At 46.7% G+C, this 22,616-nt stretch overlaps 1 protein-coding gene across 2 annotated transcripts in view; it reads right to left on the bottom strand.

Moving 5' to 3' along the window:
• The window catches only part of RWDD3 (RWD domain containing 3), a 424,436-nt gene that overhangs the window by 380,688 nt on the left and 21,132 nt on the right, over window positions 1-22,616 (bottom strand). The window contains exon 1 of one of the 2 annotated variants that reach the window (XM_078644133.1): window positions 15,669-15,883. The exons of the other annotated variant lie outside the window; for it this stretch is intronic. The gene's annotated coding sequence lies outside the window, so the exon portion shown is untranslated. Of the gene's footprint in view, window positions 1-15,668; window positions 15,884-22,616 lie in introns of those variants that run through there. 2 annotated transcript variants of the gene reach the window in all.

Here is a 22,616-nt window from a genome sequence, read left to right as displayed (position 1 = left end):
TCTCTTCCACTTACCCTTTCACCAATGGAGCATATTAAAGTGAACTTCTGACACCAGGTCATTGTTAGTGCTTGTCAGTTTCTACCCTTGCTGGTTGTTGCTTGACCTCTTCTCCCACTCTTGTGTTCTAAATTCAACCGTACTGTGTTGTTCTTTAAAACCCTTACACCATTCACTCCTGCATAACCGCAAAAAGAAAGGGTATAGCGTTCACGGGGCTTTGTCATAGCATAGACCTTGAAGGGGCAGGACATCTAGCAGGAGACCTCTGACTGTGGCTTGTTCTGCCAGACATAAGGGTGACCCCTTAAGTAGCTAAAATGCTTTAGGCACTTTGAAGCGCCTAAGCAGATGGTGCCTTGAGCCCCAACAGAGGAAAATGCCCAAAGGTATAAAACCTCCCAGATGGCAGCAAGGCTCCATGAGAATGGAGACTGTCTGGGAGATGGCCACAATACTCAGCAGAAGAAGAAAGAACAAACTGGAGAACTCAACAAGCTGAAAAATACAGGAAAAATACAGGACTGAAGATCGCAGGAAACCCTGGAGCTATCATGAGCGAGGAACCACACACATATGAGATGAAGAAGTGCTGCGATGCAAGGAGGAAAAGGAAACCAACATTTTTATTCCCAAAACCAGGAAATTACCTAAGCACAGTGATGTCACCATGAAGTATTGCGAAACTTCCATAATTAATAGCTGAATGGCAGCCTTCGTGGCTTATGCCATTCTTAATCCCATGAATCCGGGAAAGAGGATTCTGTGGACAGGAAGATGCAGCACGAGGAAGCCGCTGAAGGCATCGTCCAGCCAGGGCCTCATCTAGGGAGAAGAATGGAGGAGACTGAACCAGTGGTCTGACCGCAGCAAGGTAAGACTAAGAGAGTGCAGCAGCCCCCGGCATCTTCAAAGCCCCAATCGATGTCACGCTGTGTGCCCTGACAACTTGAGAGAGGCTCTGGATTGTCATTGAGCAGTGCAATACTCTATATAGTAGATCCACTTTTGTTAGAAATGGGGGTCTCTAGTTGGCAGAGGTAGGTACCTTTGTCCAAATAGAGACCCTTGCTTCTAGTCAGGGTAATGGGGATACACACTTTAGATAACCCCTGCTCACCCCCTTGGTAGCTTGGCACGAGCAGACAGGCTTATCCCAAAGGCAATGTGTAAAGTATTTGTACCAATGCTCACAGTAACACAGTGATAACACCACATATGGACACCACACTGGTTTAGAAAAATAAAGTATCTTTATCTAAACTTAACAAGACCAAAGTTACAAAAGTCCAACATACACGTATTAAGAAACATGACTTTCGAAAGGTTTCAGCAACTGAGTCCATAGAAAGCAATGGATGCGTGATTTCTTGCAAACTACCTGTGGTTGCGACAAAATTCACCAAGTCAAACAGCTGCAGCGATGGGAAGTGTAAAAAAACAAAGAGATGCTTCGGGGCCTGAGATCCTCGTGGATGCGATGAGACAGTTCCGCTGAACACAGGGGAGCGATGCGTCGGGTCCGGTCTGTAGGGGGAAGCGATGCGTCGCATCTGAGATGACTCCGATCTGTGGGTGATGCATCGGGAAAACTTGCCGCACAGGGACGACGCGTGGAAATCCGGGATGTGTCAGCGAATGATGTGGCGGCATCGAGCGGAGCTGCATCGATTTCTTCAGCCGCGATCCCTTGATGCGTTAATTCTTGCAGCGGAAACAGGCGTTGTGTCAGTTTCAGCAGCAGCACGGCGGTGTGGAGAGATTCTTCTAGCACCACGCCAATGTGTTGTAAAAACTGTTGCAAGAAGAGCGATGCGTCAATTTTCTTGTTGTTGCATTGCTTTCCAGCTCCCAGCTGCAGAAACAACCTCCAGAGGCCCCACACAGTCACAGGCACTCATGGCAGGTCAGAACTCCCAGTAATGAAGTTCAGGGGAGCTGGGGGTGAATTCTTTGTGTTCCTGAGGCTTCAAAACAGGAGGTAAGCTCTACTCAAGCCCTTGGAGACTTCCCTCAAGCAGGGGACTCAGCACACAGCAAAGTCCTTTTCCTTTCCTTGGCAGAAACAGCAACTACGGGCCAACACCAGACACACAGCAAGGACAGTACTTCTTCTTAGTGTTTCTAGCTCTTCTCATTGGCAAAGTTTCCTCTTGATTCCAGAAGTAGTCTTAAGTTCAGGCGTTTTAGATCTACTACTTATACCCCAAATGTCTTTGTTCTCTTTGTGCAAGGGTCTCTAAGCCCTGTCCAAACCAGTTCTGTCCTCTCTGGTGCAGCTGCCCAGCATAAGGTGGAGACAGCATTATGTAAGTAAGACAGGTCCTATCTAGGTGCAAGGGAAATTTCCTCCCACCACTCTAAATTCAGACCGGGCCTATTCAGGTGCTAGTGATAACTCCTCCCCCTACTCTGAATGCAGCCCGGTTTTATTCAGCCAAAGCCCTGACTCATTCAGGAAAGACAGGACACACATCAACCCCCCTGGTGGATGTCTGAGAGAATGCACTTCCAAAGCCCCTGTCACTGCAAAAACTGACAGTCAATACACAAACAGGCAGAGATACACAGAATGGTTAAACAAGAAAATGCCTATTTTCTAAAAGTGGCATTTTCAAACACAATTTAAAAACCATCTTTAGTAAAAGATGTGTTATTAAATTCTGAGTTCAGAGAGCCTAAACTTAATTTTTCAATCTTATCCCTTTGGGAAGATATGCTTGTAAAATGTTACAAAGCATTCCCCATTCAGTCCTATGGGGCAAGATAGCCTTTTAATAGTGAAAAACGAAATTGGAAGTATTTCACTTTCAAGACATGTTACACACATCAGTACATTTCCTACCTTTCACATATACTGCACCCTGCCAAGGGATTACCTTGGGCCTACCATAGGGGTGTACTATATGTAAGAAAAGGGAAGCTTAGGGCCTGGCAAGTGGGTGCACTTGACAGGTCGACATACATGGCAGTCAGCAAACTGTGCACAGGCACTGCAGTGGCAGGCCTGAGATATCTTTTCAGTGCTACTCATGTGGGTGGCTTAATAAGTGCTGCAGGCCCACTATTACTATTTGATTTACCAGCCCCAGCACACCCAGTGAACTTTACTAGGGACTGAGCAGTAAATCAAAATATGCCAATCAGGGAGACCCAATCATAATAACAATTTACACAGAGAGCATATGCACTTTAGCACTGATTAGCTGTGGTAAAGTGCCCAGAGTCCTAAAACCAACAACAGCAGGTCAGTAAAAAATAGGAGGAAGAAGCAAAAGGTTTGGGGATAACCCTGCAAAAAGGGCAAGGTCCAACAACTATACAACACAACTTAAACACATTGTTAAAGGCTATAGCTTTTGGAATCAACAATAATTGCCTTTGACAACATTGTAGTGTCAAAATTAAATGTTTGTCGTGAAGCAATATTCACTTGTTTTTAACAAAGCTTTACTGCACTACATTAAGCAACTGTTTGTTTCTACAGTCTTTACATGTTTACATGTTACAAGAATGGCAGCCCCACAAGCATTTTTAGACATTCTTGGAAAACGTCAATAAATAACACAATAACACCACCACCATCAGACTAACACCAACACTCTACACCACCCTAGCTCTCCTCTAACCCTATCACTACCACTACTAGTCTACTACCCTACCAACACCCTAGTACCAGCATAACACCCAACCAACACCCTGCCACCAACACCCTAACACCACCAACCTACTACCACTAATTTACCAACCTACTATCACTAATTTAGCAACCTACCACCAATTCTATTACATAATGAGCATACCACTGCCCAAAAACCACCAACTCCCACCCTAACACCACCCCAACACTCTACCATCACCCTACCACAACCACTCTACCACCATAACACCAAGACCACTATCACCACCAACCCACAGTCGAACACCACCCAGTATGGTGTTGGTAATGTGTTGTTGGTGGAAGGGTTTTGGGTTTATAGTGATGATAGTTTGGATGGCATTGGTGGAGGGGCTTAGAGTATGGTCGTTAATATCTTGTTGGCCGGAAGGTGGAAGGAAGGTGGTGGTGGGAGAGTGGTAGATTGGTTTTAGGGTGTGGCCTAGTGGTTGTAAGTTGGTGTTGGTGGTATAGTGATATAGTGGTTGTGGGTTTGTATAGTGGTGGTAGGTTGTTGAAAGGGTAGTGGTATGGTGGTGGTTGTGGGATACTAGGGTAGATATAGGGTGTGGGTTGGTGGTTGTAGGGTGATGTTGATGTTATGGTGGTTGAGAAGTAGTGGTGATAGGTTCATAGAGTCGAGGCAGGGTGGTAGTGTTACAGTATTAGAGTGGTGGGGGTAGCGAGGTGGTGGCAGGACTACCAACACCACCCGCACCGCCAAACCACCACCCTACCATTACTAACACCTTTCCACCATCCTGCCACCTCCTACACCACCACAAACATTTGACCACAACTATATCCTACCACAAGCACCCTAGCTCCTGCACTCAACCACCACCCCAACGTACCCCATCTAACTAGCACCACCCTCCTACCACCCTATCACCACTACCATACCACTAAAACTAACATAACCCTAACACCACCTCCCTACCACCATCAACACTGTACCACCACCAGCATACCATTACCAACAACTACCACCATCACCTTACCACTACCACAACCAAATTCATTTTGGGACACCACCACGCTGAACGGAGCATTGACTACCAATGCCCAGCTCACTACTATTTTCTAAATTGTTTAATACTCTTTTTAACTGTTTTTAAAGCGCCGACGGTAACACAGTTTAGAAGTGCTCCTAGCGGTTTTTAAACAGTCACATATATTCTGTTTTAGTCACAAATTTATTTTGATTGAAGAACTTACTTTGTGCAGTACTTGGCGTGTTCCCCGGTCCACCACTGAGCATTCAGGTTGTGTGGAGGGATAGATCGCCCAACAGGAAGTCTGAAACTTCACTTCCTGTTAGCGCCGAAGTTAGCAGTCCAGCTGCTCACCAACACCGGCATAAAAACAACGGAATCATCCAGCTCGTGGATTCATTTTGGGACACCACCACGCTGAACGGAGCATTGACTACCAATGCCCAGCTCACTACTATTTTCTAAATTGTTTAATACTCTTTTTAACTGTTTTTAAAGTGCCGACGGTAACACAGTTTAGAAGTTCTCCTAGCGTTTTTTAAACAGTCACATATATTCTGTTTTAGTCACAAATGTATTTTGATTGAAGAACTTACTTTGTGCAGTATTTGGCGTGTTCCCCGGTCCACCACTGAGCATTCAGGTTGTGTGGAGGGATAGATCGCCCAACAGGAAGTCTGAAACTTCACTTCCTGTTAGCGCTGAGGTTAGCAGTCCAGCTGCTCACCAACACCGGCATAAAAACAACTGAATCATCCAGCTCGTGGATTCATTTTGGGACACCACCACGCTGAACGGAGCATTGACTACCAATGCCCAGCTCACTACTATTTTCTAAATTGTTTAATACTCTTTTTAACTGTTTTTAAAGCGCCGACGGTAACACAGTTTAGAAGTGCTCCTAGCGGTTTTTAAACAGTCACATATATTCTGTTTTAGTCACAAATGTATTTTGATTGAATAACTTACTTTGTGCAGTACTTGGCGTGTTCCCCGGTCCACCACTGAGCATTCAGGTTGTGTGGAGGGATAGATCGCCCAACAGGAAGTCTGAAACTTCACTTCCTGTTAGCGCGGAGGTTAGCAGTCCAGCTGCTCACCAACACCGGCATAAAAACAACTGAATCATCCAGCTCGTGGATTCATTTTGGGACACCACCACGCTGAACGGAGCATTGACTACCAATGCCCAGCTCACTACTATTTTCTAAATTGTTTAATACTCTTTTTAACTGTTTTTAAAGCGCCGACAGTAACACAGTTTAGAAGTGCTCCTAGCTGTTTTTAAACAGTCACATATATTCTGTTTTAGTCACAAATGTATTTTGATTGAAGAACTTACTTTGTGCAGTACTTGGCGTGTTCCCCGGTCCACCACTGAGCATTCAGGTTGTGTGGAGGGATAGATCGCCAACAGGATGTCTGAAACTTCACTTCCTGTTAGCGCCGAGGTTAGCAGTCCAAATGCTCACCAACACCGGCATAAAAACAACTGAATCATCCAGCTCGTGGATTCATTTTGGGACACCACCACGCTGAACGGAGCATTGACTACCAATGCCCAGCTCACTACTATTTTCTAAATTGTTTAATACTCTTTTTAACTGTTTTTAAAGCGCCAACGGTAACACAGTTTAGAAGTGCTCCTAGCGTTTTTTAAACAGTCACATATATTCTGTTTTAGTCACAAATGTATTTTGATTGAAGAACTTACTTTGTGCAGTACTTGGCGTGTTACCCGGTCCACCACTGAGCATTCAGGTTGTGTGGAGGGATAGATCGCACAACAGGAAGTCTGAAACTTCACTTCCTGTTAGCGCCGAGGTTAGCAGTCCAGCTGCTCACCAACACCGGCATAAAAACAACTGAATCATCCAGCTCGTGGATTCATTTTGGGACACCACCACGCTGAACGGAGCATTGACTACCAATGCCCAGCTCACTACTATTTTCTAAATTGTTTAATACTCTTTTTAACTGTTTTTAAAGCGCCGACAGTACCACAGTTTAGAAGTGCTCCTAGCAGTTTTTAAACAGTCACATATATTCTGTTTTAGTCACAAATGTATTTTGATTGAAGAACTTACTTTGTGCAGTACTTGGCGTGTTCCCCGGTCCACCACTGAGCATTCAGGTTGTGTGGAGGGATAGATCGCCCAACAGGAAGTCTGAAACTTCACTTCCTGTTAGCGCCGAGGTTAGCAGTCCAGCTGCTCACCAACACCGGCATAAAAACAGGATGCCCCCCCGGACGCGCAGCAGACGTACGCAGCGGGTGCGCCGTGGGCGAGCCAAAGGCGCGCCTAAGGCAAGCCCGTCTGCGCCCGTCCGCGCCTGTCCCGGGCCCAGGGCCATACTCCCTGGCTCTGAGTCCATCCATCCTACTGGCATCCCTCGACGATATTCCTCAAATCAGCTAAGGGATCTTAATACCAGTAAGTTCAGCCCGTGTTGTGAGACCCTGTCACTACTCACCAACAGTATCACTGCCCCGGAAATTTGCCCGGGATGTAATTTTAAAATTCCCTTCTTTTTCACAATAACATGCCCTAGGACCAAGGACTATAAGACCAAAAACCAGGACCCCAAACCTACATATCGCATGGCATTGGCCAACGTTCGCTCCCTTCCCAAACATCATTTAGAAATTAGCGAATGTATTGGCGATCAGGAACTTGACATTCTTTTCGTCACGGAATCGTGGGGGGATGCGGCCTCTGGCCCTGATTTCCGCGACGCCACTCCTGACGGATACTGTGTGGCCAGACTAGACAGAACTATAGGGAAGGGTGGTGGCTTAGCCATCATCCACAAAGCTATCTATCCTGTAAAAATAGAACCTATTTATGGATTAGAATGTGAGGCTTTGGCTTACTCCATCTTTCTCAATCATAATCAAGCCTTCAAAGGCATTTTACTCTATCGCCCCCCGGGACCCCGTGCACGTTTTCTTTCTTCTTTAGACAAACTTATAGAACTCTCATTAGAACCTCTTGACTACACCATTTTGGGTGATTTTAATTTTTACTTAGAAGGCACAGATGACAAGGACACCAGCCAGTTAATCTCTGACTTACAGGCAGTTGGACTTCAACAACTAGTCACGGCCTCCACCCACCAAGCGGGCCATATGCTTGATGGTGTATTCACTAATAATCTCCACATCTCAGTAGCTACCATTCTCCCTCTAGCATGGTCAGACCACTGTGCAGTAATCTTCACATTACCAGTCCATAACCCTAACCCCCCACAGAACAGAATCCTCGCACCTAAAAGCATCAAAGTCTGGAAGAGTCTCGACACCCCACTTCTCTCTGCTACCCTTACAAACTCCCCGTTTGAGGCTTCCCCAGACCCAATCCTGGCCTCTAATAGATACCAGGATTGGATTCAGGGGGCTGTCGATCAATTAGTACCTACCAAACGTGTCTCTCTGAACCTTGCTGTACCATCTGCGCCATGGTTCACCGAGGACCTTAGACTCCACCGACAGCACTGTAGAAACCTCGAGAGGCACTGGCGCAAACACTACAGCACCGAAGACAAACTAATCTATAAAAATGCTTTAGCAATATATAAAAGGGCCATCCTGAAAACCAAAAGGGAGTACTTTATATCCCAGATCGACATGGCGCAGAATTCAGCCAGGAAGCTGTTCCAAGTTGTTGACTCCCTAGCCAACCCCCCCACAGGCCCTCCAATTGAGGCATCTCAAGACCTTTGCAATTCTGTAGCTACATTCTTCGCAACCAAGGTCGCCAACATATACACCACTTTTACCACTCCCAATTCTCCGGAAATTACTCCGTCCCATCCCCAGCCCCTTGTTCCGAGACCTAGTTTTTCCGCCTTTCACCCGGTCTCATCCCAACAGATCAGTAAACTCATCATATCCATGGAGTCAGGATCCCCTTAGACCCATGCCCACCTTCGGTATCTAACTCCATTATGGAGGCTATTACCCCCTCCTTGACAGACGTTTGCAATTCCATTTTTCAAACAGGAGTCTACCCGGAAATATGGAAAAAGGCAATTATTAAACCACTGCTCAAGAAACCGTCTCTTGACCCTACTGAATCTGTCAATTATAGACCCATCGCCTGTCTCCCTTTCCCTGCTAAAATCTTTGAATCTGTGATGAACAAACAGCTGTCAGAATTCATTGATATGCATCAGCTTCTTGATGACACGCAGTTTGGCTTCAGGAGGGGCCATGGAACAGAAACCGCCCTGATAAAGGCCTCCGATGAAATCAGGAACATCTTAGACCACGGTGGGGCGGCGATCCTTATACTTTTAGATCTGTCCGCCGCCTTCGACACGGTTGATCATAACATCCTGATCAACCGTGTCGCAGCCTTGGGGGTCAACCATTCGGCCAAGAACTTACTTGCTTCTTTTCTGGCCAACCGCACGCAGGCGGTGAGATTGGTGGAATTTTATTCTCCCTTCTCCACCTTACCCTGCGGGGTACCCCAAGGCTCATCGTTAAGCCCTACACTATTTAATATATATGTAGCGGACCTAGCGAGAGTGATAAAAACTCACGGTTTATCTCTAACCACCTACGCTGATGACACCCAGCTGGTTTTGGCGGTTCATAGGGACGGACCAGCAGTTGCCTCGAGATTCCAGGAGGGGATGTTAGCCATCTGCTCCTGGATGTCGAGGAACTGCTTGAAACTTAACTCCGACAAAACCGAGGTTATGACCTTTGGCCACATCTCACCGAATTGGTCCTCCATCTGGTGGCCCAAGCAAATGGGCCCCCCACCGATCCCGGTGAACAAGGTCAGAAACCTTGGAGTTATCTTTGATGACAGGTTGTCATTCAAACATCACGTGAATTCAGTAGTCTCTTCCTCTTTTTTCACACTGAAAAAAATCAAAAAACTACTTCCATACCTGCCAGCCTCAGCAGGAAAAACCCTGATTTCCACCTTGGTCTTCTCAAAAATGGACTACAGTAATGCGCTATTCCTTAACGCACAGGAACAAGTCCTAAACAAGCTGCAGTCCATTCAGAACGCGGCAGCTAGAGTCCTGCTCGGCATCCCCAAATAGCACTCTACCTCTTTGGCCATACGCCACCTCCATTGGCTACGAGTTAGGAACAGGATTAAATTCAAGGCACTCTGCATCGCTTACAAAGCCATACATGAGACGGGACCTCGCTTCCTGAGGAATGCATTTCAGATCTATGCCCCAAAAAGATCGCTGCGATCAGCCTCCACTTTCCTGCTACAGGTTCCTCGCACAAAAACTGCCACTTGGGGAGATAGACGCTTTCTGGTGGCGACCACAAAACTCTGGAACTCCTTGCCCCTGTCGATCAAAACCAGTCCCACACTTATCTCCTTTCGATGAGCCTTAAAGACCTGGTTATTTGATCAATGACTCCATCTGCTGACCCTTGTCCCTTAAAGATCAAAAGCGCCGAGACACCCCAGGGTATTTGTTGCACTATACAAATTACATAAACATAAAAACATAAACATAAACATAAACAAAACACACCACCTTACCAGCAACTACACTCTACCACCCACACACTAACAGCACCTCTAACAACATCCTACCATCGCTCTAACAACACCACCCACACCACCTGACCAACACCATAATATCATCACCATGCCACCAACAATCCCACCACCATACCAATACCATTATGCCACCCTACCACCATTAACCAATCCAACACCACCAGAATCCAAACCAATGCTCTAACACTACCACTGCCACTTTATTCTGTTAAGGGGCTCCTAGTATATAGACCTCCGGGGCCTGTGGGGTCCTTTTTTGAAGAACTCCAACAAGTCATGTCTATTTTAGTGCTGAGAACGGAGAGGTGCGTGCTTGCCGGGGACTTTAACTTCCATATGGAAGATAGTCACGATCCGGATACTATTAGGATGCTAGATATTACATCCTCCTTGGGCCTGTTCCCCTATCTTTTTGGCCCGACCCACGACAAGGGCCATACCTTAGACCAGGTCTTTTCTACCTTTCCGGTTGAGGTGACTGCAATGATGCCGGTTCTATGGTCCGACCATCGACTAGCTCATTTCCAAATACTTGGCACTGAGAAATCAGCAGTCACCGCTCTGAGACAACAGGGCTCTGCCTTTAGAGCATACCATCGGGTGACTCCTGACCTGCTTGCCCAGGCCCTTGTGAACCATCCCGTGTCTTATACTGGTGAACTGGATAAGGATCTTGAAACCCTGCAGACCTGGCTTTTAGCCAGACTGAATGAGCTTGCTCCTGCACAGCCCCCACGTACCGCCATCAAACGGGTCTCCCTAAGCGTGGAAGGGTATACTCAGACATGAGTCCCTTGCTCATTGCACCATCAGGATTCAAGCAAGCCGGGCCGAAGACGGCTGTAATGCCAGAAACCGGTCCCCGGATGCTTGTTTCCTTCCCAGTGTAAGAATTGGCTTTTGTAGTTTGGTTTGCCCTGTTCCCATCATGCACTGGGACAGGAACAGACTAATTTGCATACAGCCAGGTTCTGAAACTGGGATGGTGCAATGAGCTAAAAAACGGTGTTGGATCTAGCCCTGATCTCTTGACTGGGTGAGAGTATTCTGCTTAATTCAGAGACTCTGTCCCTCACCACCCCTTGTTGTAAATAATCAAACGGGTCTCGGCACCATGGTTTACTGCGGAACTAGCTCATTCCCGCAGGCTATGTAAAGCTGCCGAACGGACATGGAGAGCTCAGTACGAGACCGAGGCAAAACTGACCTATAGATCCATGATTAAAACCTACCATAGATTAGTCCTCCAGGAAAAGAAAGGCTACTTCGCTAAAAGAATCGAGGAAGCAGCCAATTCCTGTAAGGAGATTTTCGCGGTTGTCAGAGAATTCACTACCCAGCGATCTAACTTAGCACAGGAAGCTCCTGCTGACACCTGGGCTGACACCATAGCCAATTTCTTCACCACCAAAATCAGGCAGATACAGGACTCCTTTCCCCCGAGGCCAACAACTGTCATCCCGCTCTCATTGGAAGAGTCAGTTTATTTGCCTACTCCCGGCCCTGTGCTAGCGGTTTTCCCACCTCTTACGGAATCTTCTTCACTAGCACTTATGATGAGTTTTAAATCTGGATCACCACGTGACCCTTGCCCTGCCAAATTTCTAGCCAGAATGGCAGAAGTTGTTAACCCTCTGGCTAACCCCATTTTAAACCTTTCTTTAAGTCAGGGGGCCCTTCCACACCTCTGGAAACAGGCCATGGCCATCCCTCTTCTTAAAAAGCCTAGCCTTGCCCCAGACACCCCTGCCAACTATAGGCCTATCTCGCTCCTCCCGGCTCTCACGAAAATCTTGGAGAAACATGTTCATGGCGTACTCTCCAATTTTTTGGAATCCAACAAGCTTCTGCACGCGTCTCAATCAGGTTTTCGACCTAACCTAAGTACAGAAACCGCACTCCTTGAGGTTTCAGAGATTGTTAAGGAGGCGTTGGATGCCGGAGGCAGGGTGATGTTGGTGATGTTAGATCTGTCGGCGGCTTTCGACACCGTCCCCCATGAGGATCTCCTCATAAGACTACATGCCATCGGTCTGAGGGGGTCGGTGCTCAGTTGGTTTTGTTCCTTTCTGACCAACCGCCGACAAACGGTCTGGGCCTCCCCTGGATCTGCCGAAATGTCGCCTTTGGGAGTCGGAGTTCCTCAGGGCTCAGTATTGAGCCCAACTCTTTTTAACATCTTCATGACCCGTTTGGCGGCTTTGGTGGAATCCTTTGGGGCCCAGATCGTTTCCTATGCTGACGACACCCAGCTTCTCTTCACCTGCCGGAAGGGCGAAGATTTCAAGGGCGATAGTATCCGTGAGTGCCTTGGGGCTGTTTTTAACTGGTTCCAACTGAACAGCCTCAAGTGCAACTCGGATAAATCCGAGATACTTTTCTTCTGATGCCCCTCGGAACCGGACTGGCAGGGATGGTGGCCGGCTGACATGTTCCCTCCAGTTAACTCCTCCGAGTCAGCCAAGAACTTGGGAATTAAAATAGACAATGGGCTTACTCTCAAATCCCAGGTGCTGACCCTTACTGGAACATGTTTCGGTATCCTCAGGACGTTGCGGAAGTTTTTTCCGCTGCTCTCGGAGGACCATAGGAGAATAATTGTTCAGGCCCTCATCGGGTCCAGACTCGACTACGCCAATATTCTGTATCTGGGCCTGCCGGAATACCTCTTACAGCGCATGCAGGTGGCCCAGAATGCTGCCGCACGTGCCATCTTCGGCTTGCATCGATGAGTGAGGGCGTCAAACCTACTGCGAACTTTACATTGGCTCCCCATCCGGAAGCGGCTAATGTTCAAGGCTATGACATTGGCTCATAAAGCCTTGCATGGCGCGGGGGCCCAATACTTACAAAAGAGGATGGCTTTCTACTTGCCGGCACGATCTTTAAGATCAGAGTCATTGGCATTAGCAGTAGTCCCCCGCATAAAGAAAGCCCGTATTGGAGGGCGATCCTTTAGGTTGTTGGCCCCTCAGCTTTGGAACTCCCTACCTCTGTCCTTGCGTTCCATGTCCAACTTATCTGCTTTTAGGAAGAGCTTAAAGACCTGGCTCTTTACTGGCTAGAGTCTCACATTTTCCTGTTCTGACCCTGCTGTCCTGTTCTTTTATTGTTATGTGGTGTATGTTTCTTTTCTCTTTCTTGGTCTGGAACATAAAGCGCCGGGACACTCCTTTGGAGTAGCCGCGCGCTATAGAAGACCTATAATAACATAACATAATAACATAACATAACTTTACCACCCTACTTCCACAAACACTCTGTCACCACCAACACCTACCATATTACTACCACAGCTCCCTACCACCACCACCCTACCACCACCACCCTAATACCAACCAGCCACCCTCCTTCACCCCTGTCCTGTTGTGGTTACACGGAGTGGTAGTCAGTGCAAACTAGACCTTATTTTACTTTTAGCACATCAGCACAAATTTGAGGCATAGTGCATATTGGCTCCTGCTTGATCCCAGTTACTTTTACATCTTCCAAGTGCCATTACTAATCATTGATATGCTTTGTGATGCCACTTTTGCTAACTTATTTTCGTAAATGTATGTCCATGGGCTAGAGGGCCAGGTGCTGTCTTATTTCTTACAGATTCATTAGTCAGAAGTGAAGACTACTCCACTGATATGCCTCCTTTCTCTTGGAGTAATCTGCAGCTCACAAGCAGGGCACATTTGTCTTCTTAAGAACAACAGAGCATTTGGATTTCTACTCTAAAAAAGTTCATGGAGCACCTTTATTCTGTACTAAACACCACCCACACCACCTGACCAACACCATAATATCACCACCATGCCACCAACAATCCCACCACCATACCAATACCATTATGCCACCCTACCAACATTAACCAATACAACACCACCAGAATCCAAACCAATGCTCCAACACTACCACTGCCACTTTTCCACCCTACTTCCACAAGGACTCTACCACCACCAACACCTACCCTATTACCACCACCCTACCAGCATCACCCTACCACCACCACCCTAATACCAACCAGCCACCCTCCTTCACCCCTGTCCTGTTGTGGTTACACGGAGTGGTAGTCAGTGCAAACTAGACCTTATTTTACTGACCTTGGTACAGTTGGTTCTTTTTTGGCCTATTTGTCTCAAAGAGAATGGTACTCTGGGGTTTCTCTCACTAGACAAGTGAGCCAACCACAGGATGTTGACATTAAATAGAAAATAGATGCAAAAGCTGGCAAATTTGTGGTACCCCTACTCCATTTAGAGTTGAGAGAAGCACCAGGTTTTCCCAGTTGGCTCTTCTGCTGGCTCCGCTAGGGTAATCCTTTGACTTTGTCATAGTACACTGATCGTGTCTGCCATGCCAGACAGATACGGATCTTGAAATGAGGCAGACAGTACTCCAACAGAGCGGCAGACATCATCACCTGTGTCCCCGGCTGGACGGTGGACCATCTACCAATCAAATGCAGTCTTCATGGGACACTAGGACATTGCATTTACCCAGTCCAGGAACCCTAGCCCCTATCATGCAGGATGGTTGTGAATTCAAGCTGCGGTAAAGTTTGTAGATGAAAGACTGTGTCTGTCATTGTTACATGACTCTGCTACTCCCTTTCACAGGATGGTTATGTACTCAGAGAGAATGTAAGAAATTAACTTCTGCTTTTGGCAACCTGTCTGACTTTGGCACTAAAGACTGGTCCAGAGAGAAAAACACCTCTGGGATTGAAAGACCACGTGAAGCCTTAAAAGTTCTGTATATACATCAAGATGTGAAGAGATTGGTCTTGTGGAAGACGTAGAATTGGTAGAAGAGTTCCATCCTGAAGCATTAGCCTATGGATGCAAACCAAAACCACGTTGTTGCTTGAAGAGCTTCAGTAATTGACACCCTACCCACCAAACATATAAAGAGTAATTGGTCTCAGTGGATGCCTGCATCAGGCATATAATAGGTTCACAATGGTAGCTAGGTGAGTAAGACTGCTATTGATGTGCTAACAAGGTCTCTTGTTACCCCAGTGGAAGAGGTGATGTGGTATCTTCCACCGTAAGGGGGAAGATCATCTAAACCACAACACCTCAGCCCCCACGATCGCCTTGGAACGTGCCGAGGTGACATCACTCAGAATGTCACGGTTGGGAGCGTTCTAAGGCGAGCGCCCAGGGAAGCTGCGAGTGGGCATGCCGTGAGCCAGTCAGCTGTGGCTGGGGTCAGTTGTTTATTATCTGTGAAGCTATCTTAATAAAGCCTTTTGAACATCTACAACATCGGCGTCCTTCTACATTATTTTACTAGATGTCACACTGGCGACGAGGATCATCGTAAATAGAGAAGGGATAAAGAAAACACTTTGACCCCAACACGCAATCAGCAGAAACTGAGACTTTTAATGAAGAAGCAAGCAGCACATCCAAACGAACAACCAGCCTAGTGATTGTAAAACTACCGGGAGAAAACAGGCAGGTGCTGGTGACCTACCTTAGCTGTTGTACGAGGGAGGTCAAGAATCCTCATGCTGAATCATTGTAGCAGTGAGTCGGTCATGAGGTGCTGAGCAGATATCCGGAAGGCAGGCTTTGTTGTGTAACGGGACCATGAAACGAGACTGACAGTGCTCGCATTTCCCGGTGAGTGCGTCAGGGAGCAAAAGAATGTGCGCTCTCTCCTAGCGCTGTGCGGAACATTAGCAAACAGCGGTGCATGAACCTGTGAGGCGGGCCGCAGGACTGAGAAGTGTGGGGCAGCGGCTGTTGGCAAGCGAACGGAAGATAACCATCCGTGAGGCTCGCGTGTGTCAAAGAAGTGTGAGTCGACGGGACCTGGCACCGGTCGAATGTTGGCGTAGGTGAGGAGCAGATAGCGGGGGACACTATAGAACGTAGTCCGGATCTGTCAGAGACTGTGTGGGCCCTGTGGATAACCTTGTGAAGTCTTGGCAAGGCGGAGTGCCTCACAGGAGCCTGTGTGCAGCACCGCCCAAGAAACAGGCAAGCAGAGAGGCCTTAGTGCGACTCTGAGGCATTGTGAGGCGACGCAAGGACATAACTCAGTACTTCAGCAAAACTAGCCGGAGGAGACTGGGGATGCGTCTTCAATGACTTGTAGTAGTTCCTGTCATCTAAAGAGGAAAGAAACTGGGGTGAAAGAGCTGTAACTCTGGTTCATTGAGAGAGAGACCTCGTCAGGGAAAATCTTCAATGAGGGACAGCGCCATCTAGTGGGCTCCAGTAAGAACTAACCTACGCCTGCCACCTTGTAGTAAGAACTGTTTTAAAGAGAAAAAGGGAACTGGTCTTCAATGGGGAGTCTATTCTTCTAGTAAAACACGGGAGAGTGGCCTTTTGTTAAAATATTATTACACTTCCAAGAGTATTACTGGCGCTATTAACAGTGATTGTACTAGAAACGCATATCTCTACTAGGGCTAAAAATGCAAAATGTAACGCCCCCCCTTTCTTCTTAACAAGCCCAGGGGTACCCACTATTAAGTGGAACAAATGGAAGAAAGTCTTCATGAACTATGCAGTTGTATGTGGACCTAACCAAGGCCTGGAAAGGAAGGTGGCATTGTTGTCATACTATATGGGGGCGGAAGGAGTAGAAGTGTTAGAACATCTCCCAGATCTAAGTGCGCATGAAGCGAGAGGATTGAATGAATTCGAAATGAGTCTAAAAAAACTAGATCTACATTACCTTCCGAAAACCAGCACTATCATGGAACGGTACCATTTTGGTAAAAGAGGACAGAAAGAAGGGGAGTCAGTAGAAGATTTTGTATCGGATCTACGCAAACTGGCTGCCACGTGCAAGTTTGGGGGTGCGTGTGAGGAAAGGATCAGAGATCAGTTCATGTTGACATGCAGGACTGAGCGGGTGCGGGAAGAGTTGTGGCTAAAAGATGACCCACCACTAAGGGAGGTGCTCATAGTGGCCAAGCAAGTGGAACACATGATGCAGTGTGTAAGCGAAATCAAACAAGACAGCGAAAGCAAGGTCAGAGAGAGCAAGGTTAAAGTGAGTGAAGTGGTAGCAGAAGGCAAAGGTGTGTTGACAGTTAAAGAGCAAAAGAATGTGCAGAAGGAACAGAAGGAGAGCAAAGGGGGATGAATGTTCAAGGGCAACTGTTATAGGTGTGGCAAGCAAGGACATATGGCGAGTGATACAGATTGTCCTGCGCTGAAATACACGTGTAGTAAGTGTGGCAGGAAAGGCCATTTCAGACAGTACTGCAGTAGCGGTCAGGGGTACAAGAAACAAGGCAAAGATAACACTGCACGGGTGTGTGATGAGATTTTCTTGCATGTACAGAGCGGACAGGTCAGCAATCCTAAAGACACGATAAAGGTTGAAGAGACAGGGTTGGAGGCTATGTTCGACTCTTGTTCTAAGATAACGATCATTAATGCTAAAGAATTTGAAAGGGTGGCCAAAGGGAAACTCAAATTGAGCAAAATGGATGTAAGGCCGGGGGGCTATGGTGGTCACCCGATCAACATGAAAGGTTATTTCTGGGGCACTGTTGGCTACAAGGACATATTGACAGTCTCAAAGGTTTAAGTATCCTTAGAGGGAGACAACATACTGGGGTGGCAGGCCCAAAAAGAAGGTGTATACCTCAACCCCAACAAAACCCCACAGATTTTGGTTCAAGAGGTAGGTGAGGCTTGGGGAAACATTGAAGAAGAGTTTAAGGAAGTGTTCAGTGGGGAACTAGGGTGCCTAAAAACTACTCCCACAAAATAAAATTGAAGGAGCATGCAGTGCCAGTTGTAGCAAGAGTAAGAAATCTTCCCATAGCAGTTCAAGAAGCAGTTAGAGCAGAATTATAGAAACTGTTCAACCTAGGGGTCATAGAACCTGTAGAGGCAACGGAATGGTTGGCGCCGATCGTCGCAGCAAGGAAGAAAGATGGTTCAGTCCGTCTATGCATCGACCTGAGGGCATTGAACAAAGAGGTCGTGGTCGACAAATTCCCGCTGCCAAATATCACGCAAATGATGAGCATGTTGGAAGGAGCGAAAATATTCTCAACATTAGATTTGACCTCGGCCTACTTCCAAATCAGGCTTCATGAAGATTCGCAGGAACACACGGCGTTCGTTACACCAATGGGAGCTTTCAAGTTCAAGAGGATGCCGTTCGGCCTTGTCTCAGCCGCAGCGGTGTTCCAAAGAATCATGAGCAGTATTCTTACAGGAATTCCGGGTGTCTTGTGCTATCAAGATGACGTACTGGCCTTTAGCACGAACAACGGACAACACGAGTCAAGATTGAGACAGGTGCTGTCGAGATTCAGAGAGCAGGGTCTCACAGTGAGGAGAGAAAAGTGCAGGATTGTCTGCAAAGAGTTAGACTTCTTGGGACACAAGGTAACACCGAGTGGAATTTGCCCCAAAGAAGAACTCCAGAACACCATTATCACTTTGGTTCCGCCAAAGAACAAAGAGGAAATAAAGTCGTTTATGGGAATGCTGGAGTTCTACAGCAAGTTCGTACGGAATTTCGCTGGCAGGACCTATTCCATACGAAAATTACTCAAGAAGGACGTGGCGTTCAGTTGGGATGAAGAATGCCAAAATGAATTCGAAGACGTGAGGAAGGCACTAGCTGAGGCGCCAAGCCTCAAAGCATTCATACCCAACAGGAAGACGGTAGTGACAACAGATGCCAGTTCAAAAGGACTCGGGGCAGTTCTCACACAAGTAGGTGAGAGTTGTGAGGAAACCATAGCCTTCGCATCGAGATCCCTTCGGAAGTTAGAGGTCAACTACTCAGTGATAGAGAAGGAGGCTTTGGTGGTACACTGGGCCATGAACAAGTTCTGGGACTTCATCTGGGGAACAAAGTTCAACCTGAGAACTGACCACAAGCCACTGGTCGATGTGTTCAACAAAAAAGGGCTTTACGCAATCTCTAGCAATCTCTAGCAGAATCAGGCATTGGGTTGTAAACTTCCAGGAGTATACGTTCAGTGTTGAATACGTGCCTGGGACAAGGAATCTCGTGGCAGACTGCCTCTCGCGCCTTGTGGGAGAAACAGAAAAAGATGAGGCAGGCGAGGAGAACAGAGAAGATAAAGACGAGACACAAGCGGAAAAGGTTTGTGTAAATACTCAAGGGGCCGTTGGAGAAGAAAGTTGAAAAGAGGCCCTTACAGCAGATGATCAGTTGATGGAGGTGTGTGTGAGAGTAAAAGAGGATTGGAAGCACAAAGACAAGCAAGACGAGAGTCTTTGCCCGTACTGGATGATCAGGAATAAACTGTCCCTCGTGGACGAATGTCTGTTCCGTGGCACTAGATTGATCCCGCCCAAGACCTTGAGGGACTATTTAGTAGATCTGGCCCATTAAGGACACCTGGGTATCACCAAGACGAAACAGAGGATACGGGAAGACTACTGGTGGCCCAGCATGGACAATGTGATCGAGAAAAAAGTAAGAGACTGCATGCAATGCACCATAAGTGACAAGGTCTTAAAACAGCACACGCCTCCCATGCAGTGTAGACCACCACCGTCGGGGCCTTGCGAAGAAGTGGCATTGGACATAATAGGTCCACTGATGGGTGAAACTCGCACTCCCTACATCCTAGTGCTTGTGGATCTATACTCAAGATGGCCAGAAATGAAGATAGTGTCTCATATTACCACCAAAGTGGTCGTCGAATTCCTGCAAGAACTATTCCTCAGGGAAGGTCTACCCAGTAGTCTGTTGACTGACAAAGGGGTACAATTCTGCTCAAAAGAAATGAGGGACTTTCTCGAGAATAATGGAATCGAACACAAACGCTGCGCATTTTACCACTCTGAGACTAACGGAATGGTCGAGCGGTTCAACAAAACTCTTAAGGAGAGCATCCAGCTAGCAAAAACAAGTGGATTAAATTGGAAGGAGGAGATAGGGAAACGTCTAGAAGCCTACCACCTGACCCCTCACCAGACAACTGGGGTCACTCCTTTTGAACTGCTCAGGGTAAGAAGGCCTAACACGAAACTGTCACCGGGGTGGCACAAAGGGTGGACGGGACACTCTAAGGAGTCACAAAGATTGGACAGGGAGCAAAAAGCCATGATAGACAGGAAAGACAGGTTCGACAAACTGCACTCCGTAAAAGAGGTAGGGTTCAAAGTAGGAGACGTAGTAAAGAACAGAGCACTAACAGGCAGAGCGAGTTGGTCTGAGTTTACCAAACCCCCAAGAGTTGTAAAACTGTTTACAAATGCAGTAAAAACTCAGGAAGGGAAAATCTGGAACCTGGGAAGAGTATTAAGGTACCACTCCCCTCCAGAGTACAGAGTTAATGAGGCCAGGAGAGAAAGCAGTCCACAGATGTTGGGCGACCTGCCCGTGAAGAAGCATCTGGGGGAATCCTACGCTACCCGCAGAACTAGCCAAAGGGTGGTTAGTCGTCCGAGACACCTGGAGCAATATGTTACCATGTAGTGTGCGATCAATTGTTCTCATGTCCCTCTCATGTGTTGTTTTCTTGAGTTGTGCAGGGAAGGGGGATGTGTGGTATCTTCCACCGTAGGGGGAAGATCATCTAAACCACAACACCTCTGCCCCTACGATCGCCTTGGAACGCGCCGAGGTGGCATCACTCAGAATGTCACGGTTGGGAGCGTTCTAAGGCGAGCACCCGGGGAAGCTGCGAGTGGGCATGCCGTGAGCCAGTCAGCTGTGGCTGGGGTCAGTTGTTTATTATCAGTGAAGCTATCTTAATAAAGCCTTTTCTACAACATCAGCGTCCTTCTACATTATTTTACTAGATGTCACAGGTGACCCTTAGACTGGTTGCCAGAATATGATTAAGAGAGAAAAATGGAATGAACTAGTTAACCTCAAAAAGAAAATTATCCGCACAGAACTACATGCCGAGTTTATGACACAATATGTAAGAGCTGGAACTATCCCAGTTGGAGTCCAAGTACGTAATGAGCCGGGACTTTTTGTCAACAATCAAAAATGTTTAGAAACCTGGACCTTTATCTCAAACAGGTGTAGTCGGGATTGGATGCTCTTGATAATAGAAACGGCACAGAGCACCATCCTTATAGAAAAACAGGAGATAGAAGAACTAGAGAAGGCACTGATTGAAACTAACGCACTTGAAGAGGGGAAAAAGAAGATAGATGAGATAAACCAGGACATGCGTGGATATTGCGAATATTTGATTAATAAAAAGACCCAAAAATTAAGAAAAGATGTTAATAAATTTAGTCAGGAGGTGATCTACCCATTCCTCCAGAAGGATTATTACACCACTAAACCAGAACAAAACTGGGATAGAGGAACAAGAGGGAGGTTCCAACATAGACGCCCGAGACACATGAACTTCTCAGGATCATCAGAGAGCAGTGGAGGAGAGGAAGAAACACCACTGAGAGAGGAAGCAACTTATAACCAACCGAGTAGGCACTATGAGGATTTTTTAGATCAGCGCCCTCAGAGACCCTCAAGGGGATTCTCAAACAGGGGGAGAGGGGGATACACGAGGAAGCCCCAAATGAGAGACCAAGACCAAGAATACCAAAGCAACCAAGCACCTAAAGAGTACAAGAGAACGAGGAACAAGGTATATTGGAAGTAGGGACAACTCCCATCATAAACTTATCGAGCAGAGTACTCACAAAAACAGAAGAAGAAGTTCTAAGAATGGGTTTTAGTTTTGTCCCCACGGCGGGCATAAATAAATTCCAATTAGAAAAGGACTTAAGATCGTTCTTTAGAAAAATCAGATTACGTAGATTTTTTGAAGACAGGCCACTGAGGGACCCCCCCACCGACTCGGGTTTAAGAGTGAAATCTAACTTTACACCGAGTCTGGGAATGGTGGATAAAAACATAGATCTCTTTGAGAGCATGGTCAAATTAGAAGTAGGAAAAATTGTGGAAAAAAAGCATTGTGTGCAACACAATATCTCCAAAAATCAAAGAAAGTCTCTGGATTCCTTGTCGGCAGATACTCATATAACTATAAAGCCTGCTGATAAGGGAGGGGGGGTCGTAGTCTTTGACACAACTGATTACGAACAAAGGGCTCTACTACTCCTCTCGAATCCAGAACACTATATTAGGGTATCCCAACAAAGACTAGAATCTCTAAAAAAAGAAGTAGCAACCATTCTAATTAATGCCGTATCTAATGGATTGATAACAGAGGATGAATTTAAATTCCTAAATAATGAGAACCCAAAAACACCAGCCTTCTACGGACTCCCAAAAGTCCACAAGAATATGGAGAACCCTCCTCTTAGACCGATAGTGGCCTCTATTGATTCCCTGCTAGAGCCCCTTAGTATATATGCCGATAAGTTTTTAAAACCCCTGGTACAGCAGCAGAAATCTTACATTAGAGATACCTCTGATATGATTACAAAAGTGGAGGGCCTAGACTTCAAGGAAGATAGGGAATATATGGTGACC

This window comes from Lissotriton helveticus, chromosome 1_1 (assembly GCF_964261635.1).
Source record: "Lissotriton helveticus chromosome 1_1, aLisHel1.1, whole genome shotgun sequence".
Classification (NCBI taxonomy): Eukaryota; Metazoa; Chordata; class Amphibia; order Caudata; family Salamandridae; genus Lissotriton; species Lissotriton helveticus.
The sequence above is the reverse complement of the archived record's forward strand: the minus strand, read 5'-3'. Positions and strand labels throughout refer to the sequence as shown.